The 13122-nt window shown below is 43.5% G+C and overlaps 1 protein-coding gene across 4 annotated transcripts in view; it reads right to left on the bottom strand.

The window, feature by feature from the left end:
• Nucleotides 1-13122, bottom strand: part of Qin (tudor domain-containing protein qin) — a 143000-nt gene that overhangs the window by 90555 nt on the left and 39323 nt on the right. The window contains exon 1 of one of the 4 annotated variants that reach the window (XM_071791293.1): nt 5022-5140. The exons of the other annotated variants lie outside the window; for them this stretch is intronic. The gene's annotated coding sequence lies outside the window, so the exon portion shown is untranslated. Of the gene's footprint in view, nt 1-5021; nt 5141-13122 lie in introns of those variants that run through there. 4 annotated transcript variants of the gene reach the window in all.

Below are 13122 nucleotides of genomic sequence, written 5' to 3'. Positions count from 1 at the left end.
GTGACTTCAAACATAAATAAATTCTTTTTCTCAAGAAAACGTGATTAAAATGCGAAACGAAAATCGAGGCGTCGGAGTTCTCGAAGACGTGGAAGAGTAATCACTCCGATTTTACTACCCGTCTGTATTAAACCTAAACAGGAGAACCGTCCCGGAGCAGATTCCGCGTTCGGGTGGAACGGGTAGAGAACCCCGGCCAATTTATGCCCCATAATTTTCATGGGGGAACAATGCTCTCCGTTCACGGCGCACATCGTCGCGACGCCTCCGCCCGATTCTCAGGAAATCGAGCGAGCTCTTAAATGCGCGGTGTAGTAGCGTCGTTACACGAATAGCGAGACTCGACGGGAAATTAGAAAACAGCGCCCGGATTAATCCGATGTCGAGGGTGTAACCGACATGCAGCTCGCGTTGCATGGGAAACGTCCGGCGCAGAATTCAACAATCCGACAACAATCCGGTCGGCGCGGCGAAACGATGACGTCGTGTGCTCCCCCTAGAAATAAACCCTATACCGCTGTTAATGATCCGCTATTATTGTTTCCATTTTCGCGGCGCACTACCGCGACTGTCGTCCAATCAGCAACGGGTTTATTGGCTTTTAATTGATTACAAATGACAGTTTGATTGGGCTTCTCGCTCGCGCGTACCTTTCCCGGTCTAATGGCGGCGTTTCGAAAAATCGATCGCGCGTCATCGGGTCGTGCTTACATTTCCATCTGCTCTCGCCTACGACAGCCTACCGAAAACCACTGCTGCTGCGTGCCGAACTCCGCGACGTACACACGGATCGCGAATCCAAGTATGCGATAAAAATCAGTCGCGAAATCATAACCTCGAAAGCGTGTAAAAACACCGCGCGTTAATACCGTCTCTTTAATCTAGCGCGATTTAATCTCGTTCCTGAATTTCGAGGATTGCTCTTTGAAACCGAGCCGAGAATTCCATCCGATACGCTTTCAGAGAATGATAATTTAACGAAAGAGAACGCGTAACAACCCTGCTCTCTGCAAAACGTCGCACTCACGTGTATTTTACATACATACAATTTTACATACGAGTATATACATATATGTAAAATATGTATAAAATATGTGTGAGTGTGTCTCTTTCATACCGCTGAGTATTGAGTATCCACTCGCGGCTTTGCCATTCGCAATTGCTCTTTACTCTCTAAATCTGAATCAGTGAATAGTAATGTGAATAGTTACTGATTCAGATTTAAAGAGTACCTAATCGCGGATTGCGCACGGCACTCATAAATAAGCTGAAAATTTACAATCCCGTTAACGCGACGCATTAAACCGAAATTGTTTGTGTTCACCATCTATAAAATATTACCATCTATAAAATTATATTTAATTACCTATGCTGTTTCTTGTAATGAGATGCTATCATTACGCGCGTTATCCAGACGATCGATCGAGGCGAAGCGTGCGCGCTGAGACTGCAACGGGATCTTCATTATTCACGCAAACACGTTATGAAAATATGGGTGTCGGCCTAATTGACTTAACGGAAGAAGAGAACGCGCGTACAAATTAGCGTGGGCGAGCGAGTTTTACGTTAGAGGTATAATTAATAGGAAGATACGATTTGTACGAAGATTACAGCGTTCGAGAGACGGGACCTTCGTGCGATCATCGCCGTAACGCCGATAACGAACATCAGCCGCGTGAATTACCGATGCATCTCAATCCGAATAAAATTACGCGGTTTGCTTATTGCCCCTTATTGGCACGCTCTTATTTGCTCGCCGCGCGGATCCGTCTTAATTTAATAGAGCGATAAAACCCCGGAAATGGAGGACGCACGTGACTTAAGCGAAAGTAGAATTTCGTTCACGCGAAGATGTTCTCGTGATGATAGAGACCTAATCGAAATTCCACGCCGAGATACATCCGCGGAGAAAGTACCGTGACCAATGCGAGGAGATAGATAGGTATACCGCTGCGTATCTTTGCCGAGTATTTCACGATAAGCCGCGTATGCGGAACCAGAAAATTACAGGATTAATTCTGGCAAGCACGCCTTTCGGGAAATCGCGGCGATTCACAACGATGTCTGCTATTGGATGCGGTAAGTATCGAGTATAATAATAAGATATGCCCGCGATTGTAGGAAGGCGGCATCAATGATCATCGGTAATGGCAGGAGCTACGGTACACCCGCGACACTTTATCTCTATATTATTAATTGTTTCTCTCACTTCTGTTATTCTCGACCTAAATCGATCGCCTAAAGATAAAAAAAAAGAATTAGAATTTATTCTTACATTAAACAATTTGTCAAATAATTTCTTTACAGATGTGACATATATGTTGAATATACACTGACATCAATGTCTGTTATTTTTGTATATCTTACAACGTCATTAATTAAGAAATTATTCAGCTGCTTTTTCAATTACATACACGGTCTTTCTCAACAGCTAAATTAAAATTAGTTTCACACACGAGGCAAACAATGAATGTCGAACAAAGCATCAATCTTTAAGAACGCGATGGGAGTCAGGATAAAAAAAGTGAACCCTATTTTGTCACGGACGGCCTTACAGCGTGTCACATGGCTTTTCCACTCGCGCAACTTCCCCCCTTGTTCATCGTTCCACGTATCTAAAGACATGTAAACCTGCGCTGCGCGATGGAATAAAGTGTCGCGTTACCAGACGATGGAACGAATTATCGGGTCGCGCGGTCGGTTTCGAAATCCACGCCTGTGACGATCAATCCGTAAGAGCCGATTGAATTTCACTTAAAGACTCAGGGGAGAAACGGAGAAGGCGGAAAATGCAGCGACGCGAATCGCACGCGGTATAGGCGCGCGCGCGCGCACGATCACGAATCGTATGCACCACGAAATTACACGATTGGAGCTGCGAGTTGATTATAAATTTAATCACCGCGAATTATCGTGCGGCCGCAAGACAAGTTAAACCGCTTGTCCTGAAATTACAGACAAACGAGAGAAGCGCGCTACAATTACGTTTCAACATTTATTACTTCCATGTAAATTAAAATATTATTACGGTATAAATTAACGAGAAATCTTCATCGACGATTGCTCCAGACTTTCTCAGTTTCATTACTATCTGCTATTACTCGCGAACTTTTCGATGTCGCTGAACGGACGGAGTTACTACGTCCCCGGCTAGAGAGTTAATCCACAATAATTGTCAACGTTGCGCAATGACATGTCACATATGATTATTAAAAGTCACCCCATAACGATACGAATATTACGCCGACCATGGCATGCAATATTTTACACGGACACTCGCATTGATGTCACTCTCGCGAGAAGAGGATTGTCAGTCATAACGAGATAATCGAGGATCATTCTATTTCTGGTTTCGGCAGCAGTTACTACGAAACGAATGCATCCGCGAGCGTCCGTGAAATTGTCGTTATATACATAATACCCTTGATCGATTAGCAGAATTTCAAACAATTTACGCCGACGTATATATCCCGCGTGTGAGCTTCATCGATTAAATCGGAGCGCGTCACCGGCTATCGATTTCAAAACTCCAATATCGTATAACTCCGGCTCATCCGGCGCTTCTCTCTGCTTCTATCTATCTATCTCTCTCTTCCTCCATCTCTCTCGTCAGTTGTGTCCATCTCCGTTCACATTACGTTTCCATGCCTCGCATTTCTCTCCTTCCCCGCAAGGTACAGAGCTGTCTCTCTTGCGGGCGAGAATGAACGGCCGCCATTTCGCGGCGATGTTGCTGGCGCCCGAGTTGAAACGAGAGCGAGACGCCGAGCGTCGCTCTCCGAAGAAGGATGGAGAGCTGACGGATGAGGAAGAGAGACGGAGAGAGAGAAAGAGAGAGCGAGGAAAAGAGGAAGAGAGAAAGAAACATTGACCAGGAGGAACGGGGGATTTAAACGCCAAATTCAGGACTGAACCACCACCCATTTTCTCCCTCCTGTCCCTCTTGAGCTCCCTCGCGCTACCCTCTCGTCGAGTTTTACGTCACTCGATATATGCACGCGAGTTTATGTCGGCGAGCCGGTAATTCCGGCACGGGGCAAGAGTTTCACGTGAGCCACCCTTCCGGACCGAGGGGACGAATTGGAGGGGAAAACGGGGAAAACGAGAGATGGAAGACAGCGCGATACCAGGAAGAGACAGAGAGGGAGAGAAAGGAGGAGATGACGGTGGCGAGAGGGCGCGAGATATCCGCCTTAGGAATTTCTGAAACGTCACTCGCGCGCGTAACTCGGCGGCCGTTTCGAAGGAAATTTAAGTTTCATGGGATCGAGGTGGTACCTGACTACTAGCGAGCTGGTATACGTAAACGGTCGTTCGTATGCACGCCGAACGAGCAGACGGATGGTGCACGGGAGCGTGTAGGCGGCGATACATATATGAGCGATATGTCCCTAGATAGGCGAGAGAGTCGGAGCCCGGTATACGTCAGGACCCACGAATAAACTGGGGTTCGCGCGCCGTCGAGATATGACACGGTTATTAAAAATGAGTGGCCGCAGTCGGACGGACCGCGCAAAAATTGGGCGCGCGCTCTATTTAAATAACGCTGCTCTACTTGGAATCTACTTGTGCCGAGACAATACGCGTTCCAGCTGTACCTCTCGGCCAGGTCGGGCAGGTCGGGCAAGTCCCGGTCGACGAGAGAGGGAGAACAAATAGTCGATCTACGAAAATAAGGACGGGCGGGAATGCAAGCGGCAAAGTGGATGCGCTCTCTCGTTTGTATTTTGCGTCGCGCAGGTCTCTTGCGAACGAGGAAATTACGATCTCCATTCTAAGCGGCGTCGCGACGCTGAAATTGCATCTTAAGAGTAAGTTGTCATGGCGGTTCTAATTTCTACTGCTGCGAAATTATTTCTCCTTCGCGCGTCGCTTCGACGAATAACGTGGGTCATTTGATCATCAAATTCGAATGTGACAGAAAAGCAACATAAAGATAAATCATACAGAATGTGACAACACAAATAAGAACTAATAACGCAATTCCGCGATTGTAATGATGGAAAATTCCTGTATCTTACCTCAACACAAATTGCTCGGTGTTCGGGGAAGTGAAGCAGTCCATGCGACAGCAGGATTGAGACACCAAAAAGTCAGATGCACAAAGTAATGACTGTCATTCTCACACGATGATAAAAACCGCACAACCCGATAAAAATTGAAACGTAACGTTACACAAATCCTTTCACTCGCGATCGTCGAGGGACGCGGTCGGAATTAAAATACAATGAACAAAACTGCCGTCGTTCGACAACGGCAAATTAGTTGCCACGTTGGCAGTTACCGGTAGAAGGAACACGCGCGCGACGGCCGTGTAAACAAATGTTATGTAAAATTGTTTGTCGACGCGGAGTAATGCCGTAGTGGCGGAAAAGGACAAGGATATGGAGGGAGGAGAACGGCAATATTATGCATGGACAATTCTCAATCGCGCTGGTCCGCGGTATGGTTTGTCCGGCGAATGATTTCCCCGATACGCGCGCGTCTCGCGATTCAATGAGGAAAAAAAAGCGAAGCCACTCCGTCCGCTAATAAAACTTTCAATTGCGTTTCTCTCGCGAAACGCGATAATTTTCATACGGGCCAATACCCCCGTCATCTTCGCTCGCGGCCAACTCGTTGGTAATTACACGCGCTTACCGCTCGCGACGCGAAAAAATAAAATAAAAAAAAAGATATGAAGAGAAGAGAAAAAAAGAGAGGGGAAAAAATGTCGCGCCGCGCTAAAAAGTCCGTCGCAAAAGCGAGCTCATAGCGTAACTTTTAATTACATTTATCTGCCGGAGATGACGCGTCCCCGCCCTTTTTATCCCGCGGTTACTCTCCTCCATCCGAGCTTGAGAGCACATCAACACTCAATTACAGTGATACACGCGCGTCTCTTCTTTCTTTCTGTCTATCGCGGATCTTTCACACGTGTAACGCAACATTTAAAAGCCGTGCATTATTTTACGTATAAATATCTCAGAGAAATCGCGTGCATATTAAGTCACGTTTAAAATCATTCTATAGATATCTTCGAAATACGTAAACTGAATTTCTACAATCCCCAAGTTCAGGAATATATATTTCAGTCCCTGCACGTTTAAATCACGACGGGATTACATTTCTGGGCAAATAATTTTAGTCGAATGGTAAACGAGAGCCATGAGTACAAACTTAGTAAAAGTAAATAAGCGCATTCATTCCTCTCTTTCCCTTTTTTCGATTTTACGTGTTCCGATCTTCAGATTCCTCGGGGCATTTAATCAAGTAGTATTCTCGAGTGACTAATTGGCAGTCTCAACTCACACGCGCGTACGTGATGGAGTAGCACGGATGAACGTGAAAGAGGAAACGAGAATGACAGCGGAGGGAAGGGAGACTCCCCCCTCGTGCGCGTAGAACACGTCTGTTCGTGGTCTCATTATTACGTTTCGCGGTTGTCCGTGCTGGTACGGCTACCGACAAAACATCGGTGCTCGACATAATGCGCTCGCGAGCACGCGCGAGCACTTACACGCCGCGGCCGCGGAAATTGGTCTGTCAATGTCGCCGCCCTTTTCAACGTCGACTTGGCCTGCCGGGGTTAAACGTCGCTTTGGTTGCGCGATCCGAATTTTCTATTGGACAATTTCGGCGACTTGGAAAGCTTTTGTCATCGAGGACCGATTCGCCTGCCAATTTATCTGATCTCAATGATACGCACGTTCCGAGAGCTCGCCGTTACGTGTTATTTATCTCCCCACCTCGAAACATATGTATATTCTCACGCGTAAATATCCCGAATTCAAACGATTAAAGCACCAAAAATTTGTCAGAAATTCCAGCGTGTATATGCATGTATGCATCGAACGGTTGTTCAGATTAAACGATAATTATCATTTATGCTGAGAAATCGGCAGGATGTGAATCGATCAGACAAATAAAATCGAGAGCTTTTATTAGACTGTTTAATTAATGAAAGAAAAGATTTATTATAAGAGATATTCCGACATAAAAATCCCGCGAACGTGCGCCACGTAGCGCGTCTAAGCAACTACTTGGCTCGATCGCGACTGTTCCCCCCACTCGACCCTCCCCCCCCCCGAGGTCGAAGGCCCGCATACCAGACAATAACAAGGGTAGGTATCGAAAATACAATACGGCTAACGGAAAACGCGCCGTTACAATACTAATAATTTTCTTACATTCTCTCGATGTATATCTTCGCATTACGCATTTCTATCTTTTCTGATGTCTAATGTAGAAAACTAGTTCGTACAATAATGACCTCTTGATAATATCACGCGATGTAATTGCGGAATACGAAAAGGTGTACGTACCAGTTTTAAAACGTTATTTCGCTTTTTTAAATTAAACGAATAGTATTCGTGCGTACGAAAAAAACTTTATAGAATTAATGATAATGAAGCAATCTCGAGGGAAATTAATAAATAGAGCGGCCGCAGCGCGCGCACCGTCTGGCGTTGTCAGCCGTTGAAATTTTGAACAAGCGACTTATTGCGTGCTCGCTCGTTATGGAATATCGAAGGCTCAATTCTAAGAAGCGTCATAAGCGGATTCGGCTCGCGCCAGAATGAAAAGAGAGAAAATGAAATTTCCGACTGCATCGACCTCGCTCTTCGAACGGCTAGCTGGGGGATGAGAAAGTGGAATACGCTACGAGAGGATAAATATCAAGAATTATACGCCAGGAAAAAAACGTGCGTTTTTAATATATCTCTAAACAAATATAATTTTGCGAGGTAAATTTCTCTATTCACTTCCAATTGAAATAAAATTCCGATCACGAAGAATGCACACCGCGTATTCTTTTCGATCGATCGTGTCTCTAAGGAAAAAAGTGTACCTAAAAGTTATTGTGGATGAGTATATTTGTACAATTTATCTTTGCGCTGTCTCACTAAGAATATTTTTAGTTTAATAATATAGCACGTCTAATAGCATTATACTAGATAGAGAAGCAAAGTGATACTCAATGTGGATTTAATCATATTTCAACGATTGAAATGTGTTACAATCGCAAATTAAACGATGTAATATTAAAAAAAATTAAAATTACTACATACCGTTATTCGCACTCAACTTTATTACTTGTTCGTTCGATGGACCGATTGAGTGAACGCTAAAGGCGGTTTGACCGTGACGGAAAAAAATCGGAATTTTTTTTCTCGCGACCATGAAGTGTAGTAACAGAAATCAGGTGCGGATTAGCAGCAACAATGACGAATGGCGTCGAGTGGTGGCGATTAAAATTCCACCCGCGAGAAAATCGTGGTGAAGCGCGGAAATTGTGCGCGTGGTTACCGTGAAAAGGTCCCTCGCACATATCATTAAGACCTTTTCACTCGCTCTAATTTCCCGCCATTCTATACCGGGCTCGCCAACCAACGCAGACGCAAAACCCGGAGATGGAGTCTGGAGATGAGTATCTGACCGGAATAAACATCACACTTCGGGAATGGACTTTCTACCATCTTCGCGCGCGTGCCTTTTTTTCACTGAGATTTTGTGGGTCAGTATTACTTTGACCGCGATGCTACGTGTGTGAGTCTCGAAACATCATGAAAGCGGGATCATTGGCAAAGATTTCTTTCGGCAAAATGTGCAACTCGTAATAACCCTTTCATCCTTAAATTCTCATTAGCACTAAAAAAAAAACATGTGCGTCAAGAATAAACATTAAAGATAGAAAAGAGGCACGTACAATTGCGTTAATAATCTAGTTTTCGACTCATTTGCATTAAATACACATATTGCAATAAAATTAAAATAGATTTCTAATAAGATTATTTGTTTAAAAGCAAATAATCGCAACATTAACGAGAACAGGATGATCGCGAGGCGCTGGCCGTCATGCGGCTGCGATTTTTCAATAAAATTCGACGAAATTCAACGAAATTCGACGCATCGGCGATTATAACGTGATCCGCTTCCAGCGAGACTCATGTAAATTTCAGGAAGATTGCCGAGCGAATATTTCGTGCGATGGTGCCGACGCGAGAAAATCCGGTCGTCGCCGGATAATTCGCTGATGGCTAATGGCCATCCAACCGGAGCGGTGCACGTGCAACGCGAATTTAATTCGGTGTACCTGCATATTGCCGTGGCGGGCGATAACACATCTATATAGGCCGCTATCCTGAAGAGCGAGGTAGTCTCATACAGAAACAGAAATAAATTAATAAACAGCAGTCTATTTCCCATCGCGGAAATGACGGATTCGAATACGCGTCGAACGTGACGCCAGTAAAGCGTATTAATTATATTTCGATAATTCATCTCGCATCGAACGACTTGATCTCTAAAGCTGTATTTTATACAATGGGAAATGTATGTATGTATCAATATATGAAAACAATAATGTCGATGCAAGTTTATAGAAAAAAATCTATTCTCAAAAATATTCTTCCTCATCCAATAATCAACTCTCTTAAAAAATAATATAAATTTTTAGCCATAATATATCCGTTTGCTTTAATTAGAACGCATGACAACAGTCAAAATGTCAGCGGTTATATTATATGTCTCAAAATATATATGTAAAATGGAAATAATTTTTCGAGAGAAAAATACGTAATAAATGGCCATCTTGATATACATGCGATCTGTTTATACTTTATCCAACGCAGCGCACAATATGCGCAGTGCACAATATTTGTCATCAAACATGGTACAAGTGAAGTAAACAGATAAATGAAAATGAGGAACAATTGCGCGATCAAATGCATATACTCGGTTATTAAATGATATTTAGTCGCCAATTGAAGTGCCGTAGATTTCGTTATCGTTTTTGGAACAATGCCTTATATTGCTTATACAGAGCGTTCCGGGAAGTTCCGCGACACCAACGCGGCGGAAAATATATTTCTCCCGTATAATTCGCACGGTATCATTTTCCCCTCTCACGAATGCACCTCTTTTAAATATTCCCAGGGCAGAACTCAAGCGCGGTACACACTATTTTGGGAAACCCCCGACCGTATATAACCCGACGTTTCGCAAAACTTTTCCCGGTCGTGAAGCGGCTCCGCGCCGCCGCTGAAAATACTCGCGACAGTTTCGCGCGAGTATTCTTTTTATTATGAAAGCGAGTCCCGCTGGAAAAATAAAGAGCGATCCCACGCTCCCGCGCGAAAAAAGCGTTCCGCGTGAGAATACCGATCGTTATCTCGTGCAGAAAATTCAGGAGTCACGCGAAATTAGCATGAATTCAATTAAAGCCCTGCCCGTCCAGAGAGAAAATTCGATAAAAATGCGGACAACGTCTTCGCCATTGTCAGCCGAATTAGATTGCATCCGGTTCGTCAGAGAAGTCGATAGATATCTATTTTGAAAGCGCGATCTTTTAGTTTTGCGCGACCCATTTCAAAAGAACGCATTGAGAGCTGGTAACGTATCGTTCAGAATATGCGCGCGGTTTGTCAAACTTCACACTCCGAGTAGAAAGTGATGGACTCGGTTGCTGATTACGTGATGGACGTACATTAGACTCGCGAGTAGCCTTGGAACCGAAATAATTGGAACTCGGGTGCCCGTGAAAGTAGTGCGAGATATGAATATATAATAAACGCAATTGTCGCGTTTTTTTAGAAAATGCGAAATATTAGTTCGACAGTATCTTGATGTAAGTCTGGACGGCGCACTTTCTAAAGAAATTTTAATTGCAATGCAAAGACAGACACTTTAAGCATTAATTTAATGATTTAACTTAAAAATATAGATTGTTTTTTAATTAAAAAATATCCGGAATTACACACAGCTCTTAAAATAATATAAAAAAATAATGCTTGTTAATTCGTTGTAGCACATTTTTGTCGCAGTATATTTACGACGATAAATTGATAAATCTGCAGGGCGTTCGCGCAGATGTAAAAAAGAAGGAACGTGGAAAGTCAGGTATGATTTGGATCGCATCCAAACGTAATCGGAACTGTCGGTTCTACTGTGCGCGAAAGTATCGTATGCAGGAAGTTTTGAACGGTCGTTTTGTCATGCCCGAGTTCATATCGGAGGAACGTGTTACGGTGAACGAGAAACGCGGATGACGCTTCGCTCCTGTATGATGTTATAAATAGGCGTTCGCGACAAAATGCACGCTGAATTGTTCGAGATATTACCGTTAATTTGTAAATATCTGGATCTCCAGTTAAGTCGCAATGGTCTAGAATATTTCAATATAAATCCAGCGCAAGAGTAAAAGTAAAATAAACCGGTCAAAGTATATATTAGAGAATACCAATGTGTTATAGTGTCTTGAGATAACAATTAGGATAGAGCTAGACCTGTTTTGACGCCTAAGGCAATCGCCTGTCTGCTTGCATCGTAATTTGATCTTGAACTTGAAGCAACTATATCCCCACACGCGTGGATTGGAGTCACCTTTCACATATTGACACTATATTAGGTATTCAATTGATTAAATAATTGAGTAGAAGTTAAAGTTCATGTATGTATACATTTTTAATTAAATTCAAAGTATTTTCCATACGTTTGTGTATATTATAAAAAGTAGGTACGCATATATATGTAATATGTAAATATGCAGTCTAGAAAGGAATATAAGTTATATACCTAACGACGATCTACGCAGTTAAAAGAGATAAGAAGAAAGTAATTTTTCTAGCGGCAATAAAGACGGTGCAATAAAGCACGCTGCGATGCGCGGGATGAATTGATTATGAATGTATTTAATAAAATTATAAATGCTAACGAGAATACTTAATTAACGCACGAAGGAAAGAATGAAGTTTCGCGCTCGGGCTGGCGCTCAATTCGTTATTGTCTTTCTAAACGAGAGAGCACTCGGCGACATGGACCAAATTAACGGTGCGCGGTTAGGTATGTTAAGCGAAAGGGGGAAGGAACCTCGATACACAACGTCTCGTGTCTTTTGTGAAACGTCGGAGAAAGTCGGTAAACCGTTTTCCTCGCGCGGAATCGCGAAGACGGTGGAAACGACGGAGCGACGGAGCACAACGGAGGTTAAAATTTGATGCAACCTCGCCTAGGGTTACACGTGGGAAGCCGTGCCGCTCGAAACAAAAGCGGCGTGACGTAAGCAATTGCGAGCGCGTGCCGTTCCGACCTCGCCTTCTCCGCGGAGATACATTGTACCGTGATAATGAAAGCGAACTGTAACAAAAGCGTGCAACAGTTGTACAAAAATAGAAATGCCAAAGTACGCAAGAGTAAACGATAGTTTATCCTTAAAGCTGCATGTGTCGTCGAACTCTCCGTTATGTTTTTTTCTAAATAAATTTTGTGCAATTCCGTCTTAATCGTATAAATAAAAATAATCAGATTATCAGAGAGAATAAGAAAGATTGAGATTTTATTTTTGTAAAATGCGTTTTGAGATTCACGTTAGAAATTCATTATTTTTCCTAAAGAACGCTTGGTGAAAAGTTTCGATAGTACTATGAAATACGGAAAACTAGTATTTAGATGTAAATGTCTATTCATTTGCATGTTCGACTTGTTTTCGAGCTAACTTTCTTAGTTTGTCAGACATGTTTTGATACTTTAGTCCGTATATCTTTCTTCGAGACATCTTGCTATCTTGAAGTGAAATTTATTTAATCGAGTCAAGATCGATATCAGATGCAATTAATAACAATATTGCTCCCCCTCCCCCCAAAATACGTCAATGAAAACGCATACACTTTAGATAAAGCGAATCGCTTTCAAACATAAATATGCATATCCCGTTTCTACAAGTGTTGCTCTAAAAGAGCTTTTCTCTGTTTTTCTCTTCGCAGCGTACTTAAGCTTCGAATTTCATCGCACGAAACGTACGCGATAATGGGTTAAGTATAGCGGCATGTAAACCGAGACTTTCGTAATGCAAGATCCCGCGCGCGTTGCATCGTGGCATTCGTCGTTCATGTGCTTTTGTCGAGGCGACTGGGTCGCCCCCGACAAACTGGTAAACTGGCAAGTTCCAAGTGTCGCCGGGAGACCGTGGCTCGTTGCTTTCTCCGTCCTTCTCCGGCCGCCCGCGCTGGCATTTCGAAAGAGCTCGAAGTCGCGGAACAATGAGACCTGATATCGCTCGGTTCAACTACGTACCTCTGTTCTCCCTCGCCACCGTCAACGAGGACGACGACGAGAACGACGTCGTGCCACCACGTCGACATC

This window comes from Temnothorax longispinosus, chromosome 10, assembly GCF_030848805.1.
Source record: "Temnothorax longispinosus isolate EJ_2023e chromosome 10, Tlon_JGU_v1, whole genome shotgun sequence".
Lineage (NCBI taxonomy): Eukaryota > Metazoa > Arthropoda > Insecta > Hymenoptera > Formicidae > Temnothorax > Temnothorax longispinosus.
The sequence above is the reverse complement of the archived record's forward strand: the minus strand, read 5'-3'. Positions and strand labels throughout refer to the sequence as shown.